Source organism: Amblyomma maculatum, chromosome 4, assembly GCF_055883805.1.
Source record: "Amblyomma maculatum isolate TAMU_Amacu chromosome 4, ASM5588380v1, whole genome shotgun sequence".
In the NCBI taxonomy this organism is placed as follows: Eukaryota; Metazoa; Arthropoda; class Arachnida; order Ixodida; family Ixodidae; genus Amblyomma; species Amblyomma maculatum.
Window position 1 is genome coordinate 139,543,214 of NC_139347.1, and position 22,749 is coordinate 139,565,962.

A 22,749-nucleotide genomic window follows, 5' to 3' on the forward strand; every position below is an offset into this window, starting at 1 on the left:
TTGAGCACGGTGGAGTGTTCGAACCGATCCCAAATGCCCAGAAGTTGGATCATCATGCATAACACGCAATACGTCCGTGCACAACGTCTTGGGAACTACGAGTAGGTATCGCTGGCCGACAGGCGAATAACTCTTTTTCCATAGGAGGCTATCATGCACACAAAAACGGCTTGTAGGTACGCTGACTTGGGCAAAGAGAGGCTGCAGACTGGTATCATTTTGCTGTTCCGTTTTGAAAACATTCGTGTCAGGGAACGCTGGCTCGAGGGTCGATATATAATTGTCGAAATCGTCGCTTTCAGGTCCAGTCGTGGCCATTGGCATTTTAGAAAGACAATCTGCGTCTGCATGACGCCTCCCGCTTTTCTACACCACGGCAAAGTCATATTCCTGTAACCGGAGGGCCCAGCGTGCGAGGCGACCACATGGGTCTCGAAGGTTCCGCAGCCAACAGAGTGAATGATGGTCAGTTACGATAGTAAACGAACGTCCGTACAAATATGAACGGAAACGCTGCACAGCGAAAACTACAGCTAGGCATTCCTGTTCGGTGACTGTGTAGTTTCGCTCCGGCTTGCTCAGGGCACGACTTGCGTCCGCTATAACATGCTCTCGTTCATCGTGCCGTTGGACAAGGACTGCACCAAGACCGATTCCACTAGCGTCCGTGTGTCCTTCTGTCATTGCAGTAGGATCGAAGTGACGTAAGATGGGTTTCGATATTAAAAGAAACTCCAATTAACGGAATGACGCGTCGCAGTCTGGTGTCCAGTCAAAAGTAGTTTTTGTGGAGAAGGCACGTCAATGGGTAAGCAACGTCAGCAAAGCGATGTATAAAGCGTCTAAAATACGAACACTACCCTAGAAAACTGCGCAACGCCTTCATTGTCGGCGGGGGTTTAAAAGACTCAACAGCGGCAGTTTGCTGGGGATGCGGCATTACACCATCACCATTGACAAGGTGTCCTATCACCAGCGCTTGGCGCTCTCCAAAGCGGCACTTTTTCGAGTTTAGAATTAGGGCGGCGTTGTGCAGACAATTCAAGACACGTACTAGACGGCCATTGTGTTCTTGGAAGGATTTCCCAAATATGACGACATCGTCTAGATAGCAAAGACAAATGTCCCATTTTAAGCCGCGCCAACTTTGTCCATAAAGCGTTCAAATGTGGCTAGCGCATTACACAGCCCGAATGGCATAACATTAAACTCATAAAGGCCATCTGCCGTTACGAAGGCTGTTTATTTCTTATTCGCAGGGTCCATTAGAATTTGCCAGTAGCCAGATCTGAGATTAAGACAAGAAATATAGGACGCACCAGAGAGGTAGTCGAGGGCATCGCCTATGCGAGGAAGAGGATACACGTACTTTTTCGTAATAGAATGTAGACGCCAATAATCGACGCAGAATCACCACGAACCGTCTTTCTTGCGTACAAGAATAACAGGGGCAGCCCAGGGGCGAGATGACTCCTGTATCACCTTTTTCCGTAGCATGTCCTCCACTTGCTCATGAATGACTTTGCGCTCAGATGGGGACAAACGATATGGCTTTTGACGAATGGGACGAGCCGAACCAGTGTCGATGCTGTGATGGGTCCGATGTGCAGGGCGAGAGGTTGGTCCATCTGTTTGAGAAAAGTCAAACATAGGCGAAAAAGGTAGAAGAATATCCACAAGAGTTCGGCGTTGAGGTGAGCTGAGATCGACGCTGATCATGCGGTAGATCGAAGTTTCATCAGCAGGCAGAGGTACGGTGGCACTCGTAGCATCTGTGACCAAAGCAACGACGTGGGGCGCATCGGGTCCACAGGAGGCAAGCTTCAATCCCGTTGGTAAAACTGCGGACTCGGACGATGGATTGATTGTCCATAACGAGGCCCTACCGTGATGCACGGAGATCATATAGTGAGGGATAATTACATTTTTCTTCAGGCATGCTGAGTGAACTGGGTGCACCACGGCCTGGAATGAAACCTGCTCAAGAAGTGGAACGGACACGGGGACGAACATGGCAGACAAGGGTGGAACTACTGTGTCTTCGGTAATAATAAAAACTGTTTCTTCATCACGGCCACTTTCAAAAAGAGTCGGCAGATGCGAGCCATCAAAATGAACCTCTTGACTTCGGCAGTCCACGGTAGCGGCACAAAACTTCAAGAAGTCCATTCCTAAAATGATGTCATGCGTAGAGTGGGGTAAGACTACGAATTCGGCTTGAAAAATTGCACCACCCACAGACACTTGCGCACTACACACACCCAGTGGTCGCATGCCTCTCCACTCACACCACAAAACGTTGAAGCACGGTCATATTCAAACATCACTTTGCGTCCAAACAAGCGCCTAAACTGATTACTGATCACAGACACAGTCGCACCCGTATCTACCAAAGCTAATGTACACACACCATCAATGAACACACGAATTCTGTTTTTGAGCATTGCAGTTGGAGGGATGTTGGCACACAGCACATTTCCAGCGGCCTCACCCCCATCGGTCGCGCTGGTTAGTTTTCCTGATGGGGCGACATGGAGCGCCGCCGCGGTGATGAGGAACGACTTGCACGGAAGGCGGGTGGAGGAGTAACACTTCGCTCAGATGCTGGGGAATGGTCGCCGAGATTCCCGTTCTGGATGTTACCGAAGTATCCACGGGGAGTATTGAATTGCTGGAAAACGGGGCTGTATTACCGATGGTTGGGTACTGCTGGAGGCACCGTGCGGTTATAGCGTGGCGGGAACCTACTGCGGCAGTACCTGGCAATGTGACCTTCGACGCCGCAGCGGTAGCATACTGGTTGGGAAGGTATAAAATGCTGTTGTGGATAAGAGCCAGGCACAACAGGGTGCATCGTAGGTCTGGCTGACTGCTCACACTGCACAGGAATCCTGTAGATCGAATAGACGATCTAGGTGCACTTGAGCTGACGTCATACTTGGGGCTTCAAGCATCGACGCAGTCGGGTTGGCAAAATGCATTGGCGGGTAATCAATAGAAGCTGCAATTTCAGGAGCTTGGGAGAAAGGCTGCACTTGAATCGCTTGTGGTGGTGAAGACGGCCGTCTAGAGGCGCTCTGGACCGAAACCTCAGAAGATTCATGCAGGGGAAGTTCTTCGCGCACGATTTGCCGGATAGTTGACGGAAGATCTAGTTGGGCATGGTCATCAAGACTGGCCACGGTAGGCATGTTGGCCAGCCGCCCAAATTCCGGCGCAATACGACGTGTTTTAAAAGCTTGAAACGCGCAGATGTGTCTAATGACATCGGAGACAGTGTCAAGGTTGTCTTTGGCGATTAAGAAGTTTTAGACGTCCGCCGCGATACCCTTCAAAATCTGACCGACTCTGTCTTCCTTGGGCATGTTGGAATTGACACATTTGCATAACTTGAGGATCTCTTCTGTGTAAGTTGTACAAGTTTCATCGGGCAATTGAGCTCTTTGAGCAAGGGTCTGCTCAGCCCGCTTTTTGCTGGGAACAGAGTCGCCAAAACGCAGTTTTAACTCGGTGGCGAACCATTCCCAAGTCGTCAAGTTATCCGCGTTATTCTGAAACCAGGTCATAGCCGTGTGAGTGAGAAAGAAAACGACGTTTGCTAACATGGTAAGAGGGTCCCACCGGTTGTACCGACTAACTCGTTGATAACCAAGTAGCCACTTCTCAACGTCCTCACCTTCTTCTCCGGCAAAAGGTCGTGGTTCCGGGTAAGGCTGGGACGGAATAGGGCTGGAGTGGGCATGCATGCTGCCAGCCTGGCCTGCAGCGTCGCGCCTTGCACGGTTTGAGTCAGTGCGGTCCATGATGGTCGTGAGCGGTGGCAGTCCAGCGATGTGGCGACTACGCCGAAGCTCCAGTTGGTCTTGCAGCGCGTACAATATATATATGTGTGTGTGTGAAGGAAAGACGCTAACAGTCGGCGAGGCCAATGAAAGCATTGGGGATTGTACTTTGTCCTATTCTTTTTTTTTATTTTTTACTTCGATAATCACATAAATTCGTAATGTAATCTGTTCAGGGGAAAGGTAATTAAACGCAAAGTAAAAGAAAAAACAACGTGCCGATGGTGGGATCCGAACCCACGACCTCCGAATATCGCGTCCGGTGCTCTTCCAACTGAGCTACATCGGCCGCTGTCTCCCCTGCTACTTTCTTGAGTATTAATGTTGTCTGTACACGAACCTTGAGAGTGTTCACCAGCGCCACCCTCAACCAAAGCGGCGGACGTGGAACGTCCTGTGTTACCGCCAGCGTAACCACTGGCGGTAACACAGTGGCCGGGTGAATAAACCGGCGGTGGAAACTAGCAAAAAACGGCTGGAAGATTGGTGGCTTAAAAGCAGAGAAGTGTCATAATGTTATTAATGTAGGAGCAAAATTTAATAAATAGAATGATGATTTAGTTAACCATTCTAAATCAATAATTAAGATATATGGAGAAAAATGAGCATGATAGCTACTGCTACCACCCCGTTTCAAAGGGGACGCTCCTATATTCCATCCATCCATCCAAGGTTCGTGTACAGACAACATTAATACTCTAGAAAGTAGCAGGGGAGACAGCGGCCGATGTCCCTCAGTTCGAAGAGGACCGGACGCGATATTCGGAGGTCGTGGGTTCGGATCCCACCATCGGCACGTTGTTTTTTCTTCTACTTTGTGTTTAATTACCTTTCCCCTGAACAGATTACATTACTAATTTATGTGATTATCGAAGTAAAAAATTAAAAAAAAAAGAATAGGACAAAGTACAATCCCCAATGCTTTCCTTGGCCTCGCCGACTGTTGGCTTCTTTCCTTCATGTATTATAACGAGTACCCTCATTTCCCCTTCATATATATATATATATATATATATATATATATATATATATATATATATATATATATATATATATATATATATATATATATATATATATATATATACATATATATATATATATATATATATATATATACATACATATTTCTGTCGTTAATGCGCCCGTGTAGGACTATCTACGTTTACGACTCCGTTACTCATTGGAAAGGTTCCGAACAATTACTTGAGCTTACGCGAAGACAGCGGTCGGATTTATGAACAAAAAAAGCTAGAAGAAAAAGAACTGCATGCATAGAATACATCGAGAATCTACGCGACAGTTTAAGCTACAAGCAAAAAACATTATCAAAGAGCAGCTTACTGTTCGATCGCCCTCGTATAATGCAGATATAGAAAAGCTGTAAAACACGGACACCTTTGCACTACAGTATTGGTACGGGCGGCAAGCCGATGAACACAGAACAAAGAACACAGAGATGATGTCCGATGACTGTGAGGTGATAAATAAAATCAATTATGTGATGCTAGCAGGCATTTCCTTCTTTTTTTGGTACGAAATTTAAATACCACGTGACCTCTTAGTATTTTGCTCTGTATTTTTAAGGAGAATCTGTGAGTTTGGTTTTATGGAATTTATGTTTCGAGTCTCCAGACAAAAGATAACCACTTTCCATGGCACGGCCAACTGTTGTAGATCCTGCTAACCAGGCAGACACAAAACAACTTTGACATGAAATAATAAATACCAAACCCTCAAATATTGCGATCATTCACCCCTTGCAGGTCCAAGAACGTTAAAGACGCAGAATAACAGGCTATCGTGGTCCTGGAATGAAGATTCCGGCCTTGAGAACCTGTCCCCCAGTCACCTGTAGAAGAACGGTTGATTGGGCGACTTGGTGAACCATGATGGACAGTAATATAAGTGCGCAACAAAGACGAGACAAAGAGGAGAAGTGGACAACAACGGCACAGATCATTTTCCACTTCTCCTCTGTCTCGTCTTTGTTGCGCACTTATATTACTGTCCCCAGTCACCGTTATTTTCAAGTAAAGTTTTTCGCCGCCACCACCCCAGCAGTGTATACTTTGCCCTGTACAAAAACGGTGCTTTTCACTAGCATGTGCATGGGCGAAGTATTAACATCTGGGCTCTGCCCTGAAGTACTTCGTTGCTTTTTTTACTTTAGCTCCCTCTCCGGCAGCGTGCTGCACTACAGGACAATGCATCCAGTTTGAGTAATGCATATGCTCGCGCTGAACGGGCACTTCGCTGCAGCCGTTCCCGCCATACAAAGGGCCGTACGTCTGCTGCTGCTGCTGGTCGCCATCGCACTGACCTAAATGTATAAAGATATAAAATGAAATTGCGCAATAGCCCTCTCTATGTATAGAATGCGTTTGCGCCCGTTTCCTGTCGGCGTCGGTGGTTCAGTGGTAGAATACTCGCCTGCCACGCGGGTGGCCCGGGTTCGATTCCCGGCCGACGCAGTTGACTTTTTGCTTCCAAGTGGACCACTGGTGCGTGCACACCATACTGATTAGGTTATTTGACTCTTACGGCACTCGCTCATCCACCCCATTGTATGTCATAGCCTTGTGTCAGTACTGTTTCACTGCACGACGCTGTATCTACGGTGATGCAAGCGCGTCGGTGGTTCAGTGGTATAATACTGCCACGCGGGTGGCCCGGGTTCGATTCCCGGCCGACGCAGTTGACTTTTTGCTTCCAAGTGGACCACTGGTGCGTGCACACCATACTGATTAGGTTATTTGACTCTTACGGCACTCGCTCATCCACCCCATTGTATGTCATAGCCTTGTGTCAGTACTGTTTCACTGCACGACGCTGTATCTACGGTGATGCAAGCGCGTCGGTGGTTCAGTGGTATAATACTGCCACGCGGGTGGCCCGGGTTCGATTCCCGGCCGACGCAGTTGACTTTTTGCTTCCAAGTGGACCACTGGTGCGTGCACACCATACTGATTAGGTTATTTGACTCTTACGGCACTCGCTCATCCACCCCATTGTATGTCATAGCCTTGTGTCAGTACTGTTTCACTGCACGACGCTGTATCTACGGTGATGCAAGCGCGTCGGTGGTTCAGTGGTAGAATACTCGCCTGCCACGCGGGTGGCCCGGGTTCGATTCCCGGCCGACGCAGTTGAGCGATCACTGTCTCGTGAGTGCAGTGTTCGGTAGGGCAGGAAAGAAATCGCGCTTTAACTGGTACCTATGGAAACTGAATGCCAAGCTTCTCGCCGATGAAGAGTTCCTTATGGAAGTTAAGACCGAGTTTCAAGATCGTCTGGCTATGCGACCAGTAAGTTTTGCAGCGGAATGGGACAGCTTCAAAGAGTGGGTCAAATTGAAATCCATAGAAAAGAGCAGTAAGGTGCGGCATAAAGAGAAAGAAAAAGAACTGAATGAACAACTCGAGTTTCTTTTGAGCATGGAAAGTTCAGTGCCAGGGCATTTCGCCAGTAAAATACGAGAGATAAAAAGTGAGTTGGAAACAATCGACAGCGAAAGATACACAGCGGCTGTTATACGTTCAAGGGCTGAAAAACTTTGGGCTGGAGAAGTGCCGACAAAACGAGCCCTAGCAGACGAAAAAAGATACGCCTGCCAGAAAGAAATAAGGAGTATAAGGTATGCCGGCCATATCACTGAAGATGCTAAAGATATTCAGCGTGCGGTAGCAGAGCACTTCGAAGAACTGCTTAGCGCTAAGCTTGAGGCTGTAGGCGGCTTTCAAACAGATTTTCTAAGACTGATGCCTGCACTGGATGACGAAAGTAAAGCGCGCCTAGAAACACCGATAACGTTGCAGGAGATAGAATCTGCAATAGATAACCTGACACCTGGGAAAGCACCTGGGCCGGATGGTCTAAGCGCTGCCTTCTTTAAAACTTTTCAGCAGTATGCGGCTCAGTTTATGCTCGATGTAATCACTGAAGCTTATGAACGTAATACTGTTCCATTGTCTTTCGCTACATCGCACATTGTGCTAATACCCAAGACAGATGATCCGGAGAAACGACTGTTGGTGGGGTCATATCGACCGATTAGCCTCACCAATGTTGACTACAAGGTGTATATGAAGGTTTTAGCAAAAAGACTGCAAAGCGTAATAAAAAAACTGGTTGGGTCTCATCAAACGTGCGGCATCAAGGGTCGATCCATTGCCACGAATATACATGTCGCAAGAACCGTACTAGAATTTGTTGATGCACTCGGTGGTCAGATAGCCATGATGCAGTTAGATTTGGCGAAAGCCTTTGACCGTGTTTCTCGCGAAATTCTTTTTTCCATTTTGGAGCATTCTAACCTTGGAAAAGTCATAGTGGAGGGTGTTAAAATGGCTTACGCGAACTGCACGACCCGTATTATAGTGAATGGTGAACTGACTGACAGCATCGCAGTACGTTCATCGGTAAGGCAGGGCTGCCCGCTCTCACCCCTGCTTTTTGCACAGTATTTAGAGCCACTTTGCTTGGCTATCATTGATAGCGATCGCATTTTAGGGTTCAAGCTGCAATCAGCACACGTGAAAATGCTAGCATATGCTGATGACATAGCAGTGTTTTGTGCTACTAGAAAGAGCATCTGTGAAGTTACGGGTGTCGTCCAAACATTTTGTGATCAAACCGGATGTATGATCAATTGGGAGAAAAGCTCTGGGTTTTGGCACGGTGATTGGGACGTGACACCTGATTTCTTCTGTAAGCTGCGATGGTCTGCTCTCCCAACGCGATATCTAGGCGTGCCTTTAGATTGTTATCGAGATCCCAACGTGCACTGGATGGAAGAAACATCCAGAGCGAAAGAAAAAGCGGATGCGTGGCAAGGAAGGCAACTCTCAATGTTTTCGCGAGCTTCTATTTGCAATGTTTTTCTTATTTCGAGGCTGTGGTACCTCATGAATGTGTTGTGTGTCTCACGAACCTCAATTCAGAAAATGCACCGCGTTTTTGCTGTTTTTATTTGGGCATCCACATGGGAAAAAACCGCCCGGACGAATTTGTTTATTTCTGTTAAAAGGGGCGGGCTTGGCCTTGAACATCTGTTCTTGCGTCAGGTGGTCTCGCGATTTATATTCCTGCGTGATGAAAAAGATACCTTTCTAAGAACTGTGATGCAAGCGCGATTGCAGAGGCTGCTCCCTGAATGGATTGTGTCATGTGAAAGCATGCCTGGTACTGTGACTGGCTACCTGCGCGAGGTTGTTTTTTCGTGCAAGTTGCTGGAAGTGCGGTTTTCTTTTGATTACCTTTTCAATGTTCCCAGAAAAAAACTGTATAAAGATCTCATTGACGTGATGCTTCCGGTGCCTTTTTACCGGGCATTACACTGTGGAGGCCCAGGGCAGGACGTTTTGAAAAGAGTCAAGAAGATGCCCGTGAGGCCATCTGCTAAAACTTTCCTTTTCAAACTTCACTCTAATACGCTCCCTGTTAAAACCTGGCTGAATGAAAAAGGTATCTTCGTCCCATGGACAACAAATTGCCTGTTGTGCAAAAAACCGGAGACAATTGAACACGTCTTCTTACAGTGTTGGGATGCTGTCTTTCTATGGGACGTCCTCCAAAGGACAATTAAAAAGGAGCTTCCCCTAACTCCGTACGGTATCAGATTCCTACCAGTGCAGAACGATGATGCACCTTATGATTTAATTATGCTTCTTGGCCTCCATAGTTTGTGGAAAACACGAATGCAGGTGCGTCACGCAGATATAAATACACGATCTGCGATTGAAAACTTCATTGAAATCGGTGTATATACGCGAAACTTTCAGGATGCAGCAGGATCCACCACAATGGCAATGTCTATTTGATGAGTTGGTGAACCTGAAAAGATTTTAGCCGCGTACGCGTTAGCTCAAGTGTAGTTGACGTGTTTTATCGTGTGTATTTTTGGTTTGTGTTTCACGGCAATAAAGAAAAAAAAAAGCGTCGGTGGTTCAGTGGTAGAATACTCGCCTGCCACGCGGGTGGCCCGGGTTCGATTCCCGGCCGACGCAGTTGACTTTTTGCTTCCAAGTGGACCACTGGTGCGTGCACACCATACTGATTAGGTTTATTTGACTCTTACGGCACTCGCTCATCCACCCCATTGTCTGTCGTAGCCTTGTGTCAGTACTGTTTCACTGCACGACGCTGTATCTACGGTGATGCAAGTGCTGTCGGTGGTTCAGTGGTAGAATACTCGCCTGCCACGCGGGTGGCCCGGGTTCGATTCCCGGCCGACGCAGTTGACTTTTTGCTTCCAAGTGGACCACTGGTGCGTGCACACCATACTGATTAGGTTTATTTGACTCTTACGGCACTCGCTCATCCACCCCATTGTCTGTCATAGCCTTGTGTCAGTACTGTTTCACTGCACGACGCTGTATCTACGGTGATGCAAGCGCGTCGGTGGTTCAGTGGTAGAATACTCGCCTGCCACGCGGGTGGCCCGGGTTCGATTCCCGGCCGACGCAGTTGACTTTTTGCTTCCAAGTGGACCACTGGTGCGTGCACACCATACTGATTAGTTTTATTTGACTCTTACGGCACTCGCTCATCCACCCCATTGTCTGTCGTAGCCTTGTGTCAGTACTGTTTCACTGCACGACGCTGTATCTACGGTGATGCAAGTGCGTCGGTGGTTCAGTGGTAGAATACTCGCTTGCCACGCGGGTGGCCCGGGTTCGATTCCCGGACGACGCAGTTGACTTTTTATTTGCTTCCAAGTGGACCACTGGTGCGTGCACACCATACTGATTAGTTTTATTTGACTCTTACGGCACTCGCTCATCCACCCCATTGTCTGTCATAGCCTTGTGTCAGTACTGTTTCACTGCACGACGCTGTATCTACGGTGATGCAAGCGCGTCGGTGGTTCAGTGCCAGGCGATTTGCCGGGGTTCAAATTCCCAATAGCGCATTTCACTTCGTCCTCCGTGATGGGGGTCTCTAGCACACGTGTCGTCTTTTCGTCGAGTTGTGGCATTAAAGGCAAATAAACTCTCTTGAAACTCTCGATATCAACTGCACATCGTGCGAACTGCTGACGATAATGCTCGAAGAAAGCTTGCTGGATTTCTTTCTTTTCGTTGGTAATGGTCCCTTGGTATTCAATTTCATCTATCTTATTCCTTCGAGCGTGCCACTTTTCTGTGCCTAACGCCCTTTTTGTCGGACCTTCCCCCCTTATCAGCCGTTCGGCTCTAGCTCTGACAAGGGCACCGCGATATCGGTCAGCGTCGAGTAGTTCAAGCTTGCCCTTAAGTGCTCGTATGTCGTCTATGAACAAACCGGGGTTATTGCTTTCCACATCGATTAGAAGCTGTAGATTCACGCAAAGGGACCTTTCTTCGGCCCTTTCTTGTCTGGCTATAGCGCTCGATCTTTCCAATGCTGTCATTTTGACATTCTGTTTAAAAACCTCCCATTTAGCCCCTAACTTTGTTACGCCTTTGTCATTCATATTTGCTATATGCCTTTCAACGTCGGCTTGGTAACTGTCATCAGATAATAATTTTGAATTTAACTTCCACATTTGCCAGTCAAATCCTGGACTTAGCGCCGCATTTTATAAAGCTTTCCAGGATTTTCTCTCGCCGGTACTGGAAAAAGTGTATAATGAAGCATATGACCTTAATGTGCTGCCGCCGTCCTTTGCATCTTCTCATACTGTGCTAATTCCCAAAACGGAGGACCGAGGTCAATTATGCAGTGTTACCTCTTACCGGCCGATTAGTTTAACCAATGTCGACTATAAAATTTTTATGAAAATACTAGCTAAAAGATTGCAAACAGTTATTAAAGATATTGTTGGAGACCACCAAACATGCGGTATTAAAGACAGGTCCATTTTTACGAATATTCACATCGCGAGGGCCATTCTTGAATGTTGCGATGCTGGTGGACTTGGAGTAGCAATGCTCCAAATAGATCTTGAAAAGGCTTTTGATAGAGTGCCCCACGACTTGCTTTTGTGTATATTAGACTATGTCAAGGTCGGATGCGTCATCAGAGAAGGAGTGGCTATGGCTTACAGTGCTTGTACAACTAGACTAATTGTGAACAAATCTGTCGGTGACAGTATTGCTGTCTAACGCTCAGTTCGTCAAGGTTGCCCCCTTTCACCTCTTCTCTTTTGTATCTATCTTGAACCCTTATGTTTAAGCATTATCAAGCATGAGAAAATGCGGGGCTTCAAGCTGCATCAAGCAGAAGTGAAGCTTTTGGCTTATGCCGATGATGTCGCGATGTTTTGTGTAGACTACGAAAGCATCGTAGAAGTTGTGAAAACTGTAAAAGATTTTTGCGCTGTAAGCGGCAGTGCTGTTAACTGGGGCAAGTGCCTGGGCTTCTGGCACGGTGACTGGCCAGCGACCCCAGGCATTTTTGCTAACATGAAATTCGTTACCAACCCTGTCAGCTACCTTGGTGCCCCTCTTGAATCGTATCGGGACAGTGACCCATACTGGAAAAACCAAGTCGGTAAATTGAAAGATAGTGTGGACAAATGGAATGGATGGCAGTGGTCGGTGTTTGCGAAGGCCACGATTTGTAATTTGTTTTTAGTGACAAAAGTTTGGTACGTGCTTCAAGTGTTATATTGTTCAAGAGCTAATGTCCAAAAGATGCATCGTATCTTTGCCGTCTTTGTGTGGGGGTCTTCGTGGGAACGGACAAGTCGGACAAATCTCTTCCGCCGGGTGAAGGACGGCGGGCTTGGTTTGGCACATCTGTTTCTGCGCCAGTTAGTCAATCGTTTCATGTTTTTGAGGAATGTGAAAAATCCATTTCTTCGTACGGTCTGTCAGTTACGCCTGGGTCAAGCTCTCCCGGGAATTGTCGTTTCTTCTGACCGCATGTCAGGAGGTGTCCACGGGTATCTAAGGGAAGTGGTCTTGGCGTACAGGTTCTTGATGGTGCGGTTTATTTTAGACTATTTGTGGAGTGTAAACCGGAAAAAACTGTATAAAGACTTGTGCGATGTGGTGCTTCCAGAACCGTTGTACAGAGCTGTGTACTCGTCTACCGGGGGCAAAAATGTTCTTAAAAGAGTGAAGAGGATGATGGTGCCGGCAGGGATGAAAACGTTCTTTTTTAAGCTGCACACTGGAACATTGGAGGTAAAGAAATGGAAGGAACAGAAAGGGCTTCTTGTACCCTGGGGTGTCCACTGCATAATATGCAGGAAAGAGGAGACGATTGAACACGTGTTTCTCGAATGCTGGGACGCCGTATTTTTATGGGACGTGCTCCAGAGGACGCTTAAAAAAAGGAACTACCCATAAGCCCACATGGTATTCGATTCTTGCCAGTAGAAGCGAACAATGATACACCGTTGGATCTTTTGATGCTACAGGCTCTCCACAGCATATGGAAAAGCAGAATGGCTGTAGAGCATGGTGACGTCGATGCACGTTCAGCGAGACAGCTCTTTAGAGAGAGCATACGGGCATATGTGGATGAACAGAAAGCGTTAAAACTAGAGTCAGAATGGTTGGTTAGTTTTGAAGGGTTGTCACATATGAGGGATTTTTAATCAGGCAACTTCAGCTAAGGAAGGCCGAAGCTTTAAGTCAATGCTTGATCTTTTATTTTGTCATGTTGTTGATGTCACATGTGTCTTTTTTGTGTACGTCCTCGGTCAGGAAATAAAGAAAAAAAAAGCGTCGGTGGTTCAGTGGTAGAATACTCGCCTGCCACGCAGGTGGCCCGGGTTCGATTCCCGGCCGACGCAGTTGACTTTTTATTTGCTTCCAAGTGGACCACTGGTGCGTGCACGCCATACTGATTAGTTTTATTTGACTCTTACGGCACTCGCTCATCCACCCCATTGTCTGTCATAGCCTTGTGTCAGTACTGTTTCACTGCACGACGCTTTATCTACGGTGATGCAAGCGGGTCGGTGGTTCAGTGATTCTGCTTCCGGCCACGCCAGTGAACGGACGCAGGATGCAGGGCTCCTCAGGAGCGGCATCAGCGGCCATGTCAGGCCGCGGTAACAAGACTGCTGAACAGCACAATACTTACCAGGTTGTTTTGCCTGCACTGCCAACAGGTCGGTTTGTTTTGAATACCGTTTTTTTGCACGCCGATATCAGGGCCCGCCCGTACCGGGTGGAAGATTTCCGGGATGCTTTGGCGCAACACTCGCTAATCCCCGACGTTATCGCAATGGGGGCGTATCGGATGAGCCACGTCTGGGCCGTCACCCTCAAAGATGCTGAAGTGGTGAACAAGATTGGAAGTGTAGGTGAGCTGTGTGTAAAAAACGGTCGCTGCTTGGTGATTGACCCGGCGAACCAGGACGTGCGACTCAAACGGCACTAAGTATATAAGTATTTAGGTGTCACCTTGTGTAACGACTTATCCTGGAGTGCACACATCACTAATATTGTCTCAACTGCTAATAGAACACTAGGTTTCTTACGACGTCATCTCCGCCATGCCCCCGATCACGTAAAACTGCTAGCATACAAAACACTTGTCAGATCAAAATTAGAATATGCCTCACCTATTTGGAGCCCTCATCATGCTTACCTTATCAACGCATTTGAAGCAGTACAAAAGAGAGCAGCCAGGTTCATTCATTCTTCATATTCCTACGACATCAGTGTGTCAGGGTTGAAAGATAAATCAGGGTTATCACTCCTCTCAGTTCGTCGTCGTATCGCCAGCCTTTGCTTATTCTACAAATTTTATCACAGTTCACTTTCCTGCGCGCCCTACATCGTCCCGCCAACCCGCATATCTCATCGCACTTGTCATCCTTTTACAGGTTTCTCGTCCACGTGTCCGCACGGTTACTTTTGCAGCCTCATTTTTTCCCCGTACCATTGTTGACTGGAACGACCTTCCCAGAGACATTGCAGCCATCATGTGCTCCGCGACCTTCGCTGACAATCTTCATGCTCATTTTTCATCGTATTAACACTTACCGCCTACAATGATGTACCCACCCCTTATGTAATGCCCCTCACAGGGCCTTTAAGGAAAATAAATGAAATGAAATGAAACTTCACTGGCTGCTACACAACGTGCCAGACGAGGATGTTCGTGCTGCATTTGCGCCGTACGGAAAGGTGTCGGAGGTTTCCCGGGAGCGCTGGCGTGTTAAAGGTATGCTAGAAAAGAGCTCCACCACTAGACTCGTCACGCTGAAGCTGAAAGCTGGCTTGAAGCTCGACGACCTGCCGCATCAGTTGAACGTTAGCGGCGAGCTGGCGCTAGTGATTGTGCCAGGCAGACCCCCGTTGTGCCTATGCTGCCGGAGTACGGGTCACATCCGCAAAGAGTGCCGGGTTCCTCGCTGCGGAACCTGTCGACGGTTCGGGCATGAAGACAGCCAGTGTGCACGAAGCTACGCTAGCATTGCCGGACCTGGGACCAGGGAAGACTCGTCCGAATTAATTATGGACGAGGCGGATGCGGAGGAGGCTGCTGACATTAGAGGTCAGTCAACAAAACAGGACGCGCCTTCCATGACGGTTTTAACAAAGCATAAGGTGACGGTGCCCAGTCAAGAGAGTGAAACTCGGCAAGCCTTGCAAGATCCGTCACAGGACCATGAAGGCGAGTCAAAGGAAGCATCAGAAGATGTAATCAATTTTTCTGACGCTGAGGAGCATCTCAGCACTGAGCCTTCCTTTACTGATGCCATGGAGGTTGGGCCGGAGACAGCAGCCTTTATTGCTGCGAAACGTCCACACGAGGAAAGCGTCGAGGGGACTCAGCTGCCAGGTGGTGTTTGTGGTGAGCCGCCGCCGAAAACTGCGGGCATCCGAAGAGCAACTTTGAGACCGAAGCCGAACTTCTCGGCCGACACGCGGCAGGCGGGGAAACCGCCTCCGTAGTTTTGTGGTGTCCTGAACGATTTGCGGGTCGGCTGCCTACCGACCAGCGTCAGGAACATTCTGCAACCAAGAGGGGCGTGTGTGGAAAAAAAAAATGAAAGACTGTGCTTGGACTTCGTTTGAATGCAGCCCGATGTTCTGCCGGGAGGACATTACATGCATACATACGCCGCTGTTCTTCAGAAGCGGAGGCCACGCAACCATGAAGGTAGGCAACATGCTGGTACGGGCGTCTCTTTCTAATTCATGACTCTTAAGCTTAATTCGCCGTTACACGTAGCTACTTTGAATGTCAGAGGGCTGGGAGCGAGAAGGCGACAATGCCAGCTCAGTCGCCTCCTTTTGGATAATGATATAGATATAGCAGCTGTGCAAGAGTCAAAGATTGAGAGCCAAGAAAGCACTGACCGTATGGTGGCTTCTTTTCAAGCAAACTTTTATGTGTGTGTATGCCATTCTGTTGGTGTATTGGGTGGATCTTTTATTTATACGTAACACGCTGGGAGTAAGCGTAGAGTCCGTTTTTGCCTGTCCAAGTGGTCGGCTTTTGGTTACTGATCTTACCTACTGTAATTTATGCTGGCGTGTTGTGTGTGTGTATGCTCCCAATTCAAAATGCGAACGTGAATCGTTTTTTGAGTCTATTGAATTGTGGCTGAAGACTGACAAAATCTTGCTTGTACTTGGTGACTACAACTGTGTGTGCTCAGCTGTGGACCGAGCGGCGAAGTGTAAACCTCGAACAGACAGAAGCTCCGACCTGTTGAATGCACTTGTGCATGAGTATGGCCTTGATGATGTTGGCAGTGTGTTCTCCACTGGAAACCAGCCAGAGTTCACACACGTTCAGCAAGATAGCCATGCTAGATTGGACAGGGTGTATGCCTCGGTTGATCTTGTTTCCCTATGTACTGCATATGAGGTCAAACCTGTGTCTTTCAGTGATCATTGTCTCGTGAGTGCAGTGTTTGGTAGGAAAGGAAAGATAGCGCGCTTTAACTGGCACCTATGGAAACTGAATGCCAATCTTCTCGCCGATGAAGAGTTAAGACCGAGTTTGAAAATCGTCTTGCTATGCGACCAGTAAGTTTTGCAGCAGAATGGGTCAGCTTCAAAGAGTGGGTCAAATTGAAATCCATAGAAAAGAGCAGTAAGGTGCGGCATAAAGAAAAAACTGAATGAACAACTCCAGTTTCTTTTGAGCATGGAAAGTTCAGTGCCAGGGCATTTCGCCAGTAAAATACGAGAGATAAAAAGTGAGTTGGAAACAATCGACAGTGAAAGATACACAGCGGCTGTTATACGTGCAAGGGCTGAAAAACTTTGGGCTGGAGAAGTACCGACACAACGAGTGCTAGCAGACGAGAAAAGATACGCCTGCCAGAAAGAAATAAGGAGTATAAGATATGCCGGCCATATCACTGAAGATGCTAAAGATATTCAGCGTGCGGTAACAGAGCACTTCGAAGAACTGCTTAGCGCTAAGCTTCAGACTGTAGGCGGCTTTCGAACAGATTTTCTAAGACTGATGCCTGCATTGGATGACGAAAGTAAAGCGCGCCTAGTGTGATGTTATATATGGGCCCAGGTCCGTTCAGGAGCTCTGGGCAGGTAGCAGAGCAGGTTCACAGACACACGGACGCTTTTCTTTTCTTGACCAATTAACGTAACTGGCACAGACATGCATACAGCCTAGCTTCTCCCAATAGGATATGTCCCAACACAAAACCGTCCTACTTCTGGTTTGGGACTTCCAGTCGCCCGAGGACTCGGTAGCGCGGCAGGCCACGCTCCGGCGTCTGTATCCGGCGTCTGCTTCACAGTCCGGGGTACTGCGGTGTACCGCGGGGTACCGCGTCACGCCCGGGTACTGCAAAGTGCGGCATCAGTGCGGCAGCACAAGTGCGGCGGCCAGGCACGCTGGAGCGGTTGAGCTGTCTCCGCAAGCTGTTCGCCGGATGGCGAAGCGCTGGGCAGTACCAGACCTCGGACCAGGTGCCCGACAGGTGCTGGCGAGCCGGCCTTGAACGCCAGGCCCAGGACGATGAACTCCGCCGCCAGCGACGCCCAGGAGCGTCCAACCCGTTCGCTTGCCGGAACAAACTCACGCGCACTGGCCCGCCCCGCACGCGGCCACACTTCACTTCCTTTCGAGCCACCCGCACACTCGCCACAATCACCATCATCACAACCTCCCCCCGTTTCAAGACAGTTTCTTGCAACTGTTCTGGCGCCGGGGAGGGGGAAAACGTGGCGGGGAGAGAACAAACTACAACAATAATAAACCCAAATCAGAAGCACACAAAACTTCACAATGCAACACACGAGTTCGTTTTTTTAAATTTTTGTTCGGACACCAGAAACACACTCCCACACCTTTCACACGCTGCTCATGTAACATAGACACAGGACTTAAACACTAACACAAGGAATACAAGGCTGCAGAATGCAGGCTCAAGTTCACACACGGCTTACGTAGTCAGCGCCCACATTGTCAGTTTCCTTGACATACTCTTTCGCACTTCATATGGAAGCAAGTTCCCATAGTTTGCGACACCTAAGCATCAATGGTAGTGCGTGGCACAAACTTAATAGCGGGATACAGTCACTGTAGTCACATTTCTTGCGACAGATGGGATGTGTGTTTGACATGTTTCCTTCTACAGCGGCGACAGCCACGGTGGGGAAACTGGTACGCAGTTTCTCATATTTTTTCAGCATGTTGATGTGGAATTGTTCCTTTGCACCTCCCAAGTCAGTGAGGTAGTTAACCTCGTTTCTCACGCCCACAACTTCAAATGGACCTCGCCATTACATGAATAGTTTGTTTGAATAGGCCAGCAGGAAGATGAGCACTTTCTCTCCAGGCTGTAGCTTCCCCGGCCGACTCTTGCGGCCGTAGTATGTCTTGTTTTGTGCGAGCCCTTTCTAGGTGGTGGTGGTGTTTTGATGCCAAAAGGCATATATCGAAAGTGGTACAGTCCAGAAATATTGGAAAAATCCGTTTTTTTTTCCTGCTTCCAGCAACCATAGTGACCTTCCAATGACGTACCCTTCGTAAAATTGAACTTGGAGAAAAACGTTTTCTGTCCTGCAAGGATGAAGACGGCATCAATGCGCGGAATGAACCCACAGTCAGACTTCAGGACGTTATTGAACTCCCGGAAGTTACTGTACAATCGTATGCGTTGTCTGACATCATAACAAACACAATTGGCGCATGGTAGAGAGATTTCGACTTCTCGATAATTCTAAGACGCAACATCCTCCGTTATTTCACAAGCTGCTTTTTTCCGGCAGTGAGTACGATGCCACTGTTTTATGGCATGTGGTTTCATTTCCGTCCTTGGCTTAAACCGAATGTGCTTGCGGAAATGAGCTTTGCACGTCGAGGTTCTTCGCGCACTTCTGCACTTTCTCGCACAGCTTGCTTCTCGTAGGGGGTGTTCTTTCCGGCCACCAACATTCTTCTTGAGATGAACCATCACTGATTTTACGGCTTTGGGAACATGGAAGATCTGCGGCCAGTCTTTCGCCTCCGCCTGTTCTCCAGATAGTCTAGAAACATCAGAATATGTACTTTTCTTGGTATGCCTCGGTCGCCCACCTTTCCGGCGGCGATCCTCACCAGGCGTGTGAGTCGCTGCAGCTGTATCTAAAGTAAGATAGCCATCTCGACGTTCCGGAGAATTTCCAGTGCTGCTCAACAGTCCATTTGCGAGCTTCTCACGCTCAACATTTCGTACCAGCCTTATATAACCTAGGCCAGCCACAGTCTTGACTCTTAAACTCTCGTTATGCATTTTCTCATCTTCACGCATGCTCACATTTCTGCTCACAACGACTTTATTCTCAACCTTCTCATGGATGCATGGTCCTTCCCTGTGATCCTTTATCAAGGTGCTTACGTTTTCAGTATTACTGTGACAGTCAGTAAGGCCCCTTTCCATGCAGACATATGTCCTTATGGAGCTCTTAACCTCGTTAAGAACAGAGGTGAACATATTAGGACGGTGTCCAACTGTATCTATGTCAAAACAGAGCACATGTAGCGCTGAAGGCTTCGTAAGGTCTTTCACAGCTTTGTACTCATGCTCTAGATGTGGTCTTACACTACTAGCAGGTGCTGCGGCCTGTAATGCCCCATGTGCTTCATTAAACAGTAGGGTCACTTTGTCAGGGCTGCTCTGATCCAACCCAGTAGCTCTATCTATGTAACATCCAACACCATGAAACGAGGCGTTTTTCTCCTCCGCTGTCACGCGTTTTCGAAGCTCTAATAGTGTTTTTTCGGTCGCCTTCAACCACTGTTCTCTTTCACGGAGTTCTGTAACCTCATGCAAATGCTTGGGTTCGGCATTAGGCGTAAGCCGCCCATCCATTCGCGTTTCTGCCCAGTCCGCTTCTAATTCCTCTTTGTCAATGCTAAGCTGTTCTTCGTACCAGCCGAGGAATTCTTTAAGCGTCATACCTAGCTGCTCGCTCATCAGCACCAACGCCTCGAGCTCCATCTTTGCTCAAACGTCGCGATGCGTGTGAACCCGTCCTCGACTCTCTGCCCTCTCTCTGAATGATTAGTTCCTTGAATCTACTAATTTCTAGGATCCTGGCAGGCTCGCCAAATTGTGATGTTATATATGTGAGCCCAGGTCCGTTCAGGAGCTCTGGGCAGGTAGCAGAGCAGGTTCACAGACACACGGACGCTTTTCTTTTCTTGACCAATTAACGTAACTGGCACAGACATGCATACAGCCTAGCTTCTCCCAATAGGATATGTCCCAACACAAAACCGTCCTACTTCTGGTTTGGGACTTCCAGTCGCCCGAGGACTCGGTAGCGCGGCAGGCCACGCTCCGGCGTCTGTATCCGGCGTCTGCTTCACAGTCCGGGGTACTGCGGTGTACCGCGGGGTACCGCGTCACGCCCGGGTACTGCGAAGTGCGGCACCAGTGCGGCAGCACAAGTGCGGCGGCCAGGCACGCTGGAGCGGTTGAGCTGTCTCCGCAAGCTGTTCGCCGGATGGCGAAGCGCTGGGCAGTACCAGACCTCGGACCAGGTGCCCGACAGGTGCTGGCGAGCCGGCCTTGAACGCCAGGCCCAGGACGATGAACTCCGCCGCCAGCGACGCCCAGGAGCGTCCGACCCGTTCGCTTGCCGGAACAAACTCAAGCGCACTGGCCCGCCCCGCACGCGGCCACACTTCACTTCCTTTCGAGCCACCCGCACACTCGCCACAATCACCATCATCACACCTAGAAACACCGGTAACGTTGCAGGAGATATTACCTGCAATAGATGACCTGACACCTGGGAAGGCCCCTGGGCCGAATGGTCTAAGCGCCGCATTCTTTAAAACTTTTCAGCAGTATGTGGCTCATTTTATGCTCTGTGTAATCACTGAAGCTTATGAACGTAATACTGTTCCATCGTCTTTCTCTACATCGCACATTGTTCTAATACCCAAGACAGATGATCCGGAGAAACGACAGTTGGTGGGGTCATATCGACCGATAAGCCTCATCAATGTTGACTATAAGGTGTACATGAAGGTTTTAGCAAAAAGACTGCAAAGCGTAATAAAAACATTGGTTGGGCCTCATCAAACGTGCGGCATCAAGGGTCGATCCATTGCCGCGAATATACATGTCGCAAAAACCGTACTAGAATGCGTTGATGCACTCGGTGGTCAGTTAGCCATGATGCAATTAGATTTGGCGAAAGCCTTTGACCGTGTTTCTCACGAAATTCTTTTTTCCATTTTGGAGCATTCTAACCTTGGTGACGTCATAGTGGAGGGTGTTAAAATGGCTTATGCGAACTGCACGACCCGTATTATTGTGAATGGTGAACTGACTGACAGCATCGCAGTACGGTCATCAGTAAGGCAGGGCTGTCCGCTCTCACCCCTGCTTTTTGCACTGTATTTAGAGCCACTTTGCTTGGCTATCATTGATAGCGATCGCATTTTAGGATTCAAGCTGCAATCAGCACACGTGAAAATGCTAGCATACGCTGATGACATTGCAGTCTTTTGTGCAACTAGAAAGAGCATCTGCGAAGTCACTGGTGTCGTCCAAACATTTTGTGATCAAACCGGATGCAAGATCAATTGGGAGAAAAGCTCTGGGTTTTGGCACGGTGATTGGGACGTGACACCTGATTTCTTCTGTAAGCTGCGATGGTCTGCTCTCCCAACACGATATCTAGGCGTGCCTTTAGAATGTTATCAAGATCCCAACGTGCACTGGATGGAAGAAACATCCAGAGTGAAAGAAAAAGCGGATGCGTGGCAAGGAAGGCAACTGTCAATGTTTTCGCGCGCTTCTATTTGCAATGTTTTTCTTATTTCGAGGCTGTGGTACCTCATAAATGTGTTGTGTATCTCACGAACCTCAATTCAGAAAATGCACCGCGTTTTTGCTGTTTTTATTTGGGCATCCACATGGGAAAAAACCGCCCGGACGAATTTGTTTATTTCTGTTAAAAGGGGCGGGCTTGGCCTTGCACATCTGTTCTTGCGTCAGGTGGTCTCGCGATTTATATTCCTCCGTGATCAAACAGATACCTTTCTAAGAACTGTGATGCAAGTGCGATTGCAGAGGCTGCTCCCTGAATGGATTGTGTCATGTGAAAACATGCCTGGTACTGTGACTGGCTACCTGCGCGAGGTTGTTTTTTCGTGCAAATTGCTTGAAGTGCGGTTTTCTTTTGATTATCTTTCCAATGTTCCCAGAAAAAAAACTGTATAAAGATCTCATTGACGTGATGCTGCCGGTGCCTTTTTACCGGGCATTACACTGTGGAGGCCCAGGGCAGGACGTTTTGAAAAGAGTTAAGAAGATGCCCGTGAGGCCATCAGCCAAAACGTTCCTTTTCAAACTTCACTCCAATACGCTCCCTGTTAAAACCTGGCTGAATAAAACAGGCATCTTCGTCCCATGGACAACAAATTGCCTGTTGTGCAAAAAACCGGAAACAATTGAACACGTTTTCTTACAGTGTTGGGATGCTGTCTTTCTATGGGACGTCCTCCAAAGGACAATTAAAAAGGAACTTCCATTAAC

At 48.2% G+C, this 22,749-nt stretch overlaps 4 non-coding genes across 4 annotated transcripts; all 4 read left to right on the plus strand.

The window, feature by feature from the left end:
• The first annotated feature begins 6,245 nt into the window (after positions 1 to 6,245).
• Positions 6,246 to 6,316, plus strand: TRNAG-GCC (transfer RNA glycine (anticodon GCC)). The gene has a single exon. It is a non-coding gene; the product is annotated as a tRNA-Gly (tRNA).
• Positions 6,317 to 6,919: 603 nt separating this feature from the next.
• On the plus strand, positions 6,920 to 6,990 carry TRNAG-GCC (transfer RNA glycine (anticodon GCC)). The gene has a single exon. It is a non-coding gene; the product is annotated as a tRNA-Gly (tRNA).
• A 2,789-nt stretch (positions 6,991 to 9,779) lies between these two features.
• On the plus strand, positions 9,780 to 9,850 carry TRNAG-GCC (transfer RNA glycine (anticodon GCC)). Its single transcript has one exon. It is a non-coding gene; the product is annotated as a tRNA-Gly (tRNA).
• Positions 9,851 to 10,238: 388 nt separating this feature from the next.
• On the plus strand, positions 10,239 to 10,309 carry TRNAG-GCC (transfer RNA glycine (anticodon GCC)). Its single transcript has one exon. It is a non-coding gene; the product is annotated as a tRNA-Gly (tRNA).
• The last annotated feature ends 12,440 nt before the right edge of the window (positions 10,310 to 22,749 follow it).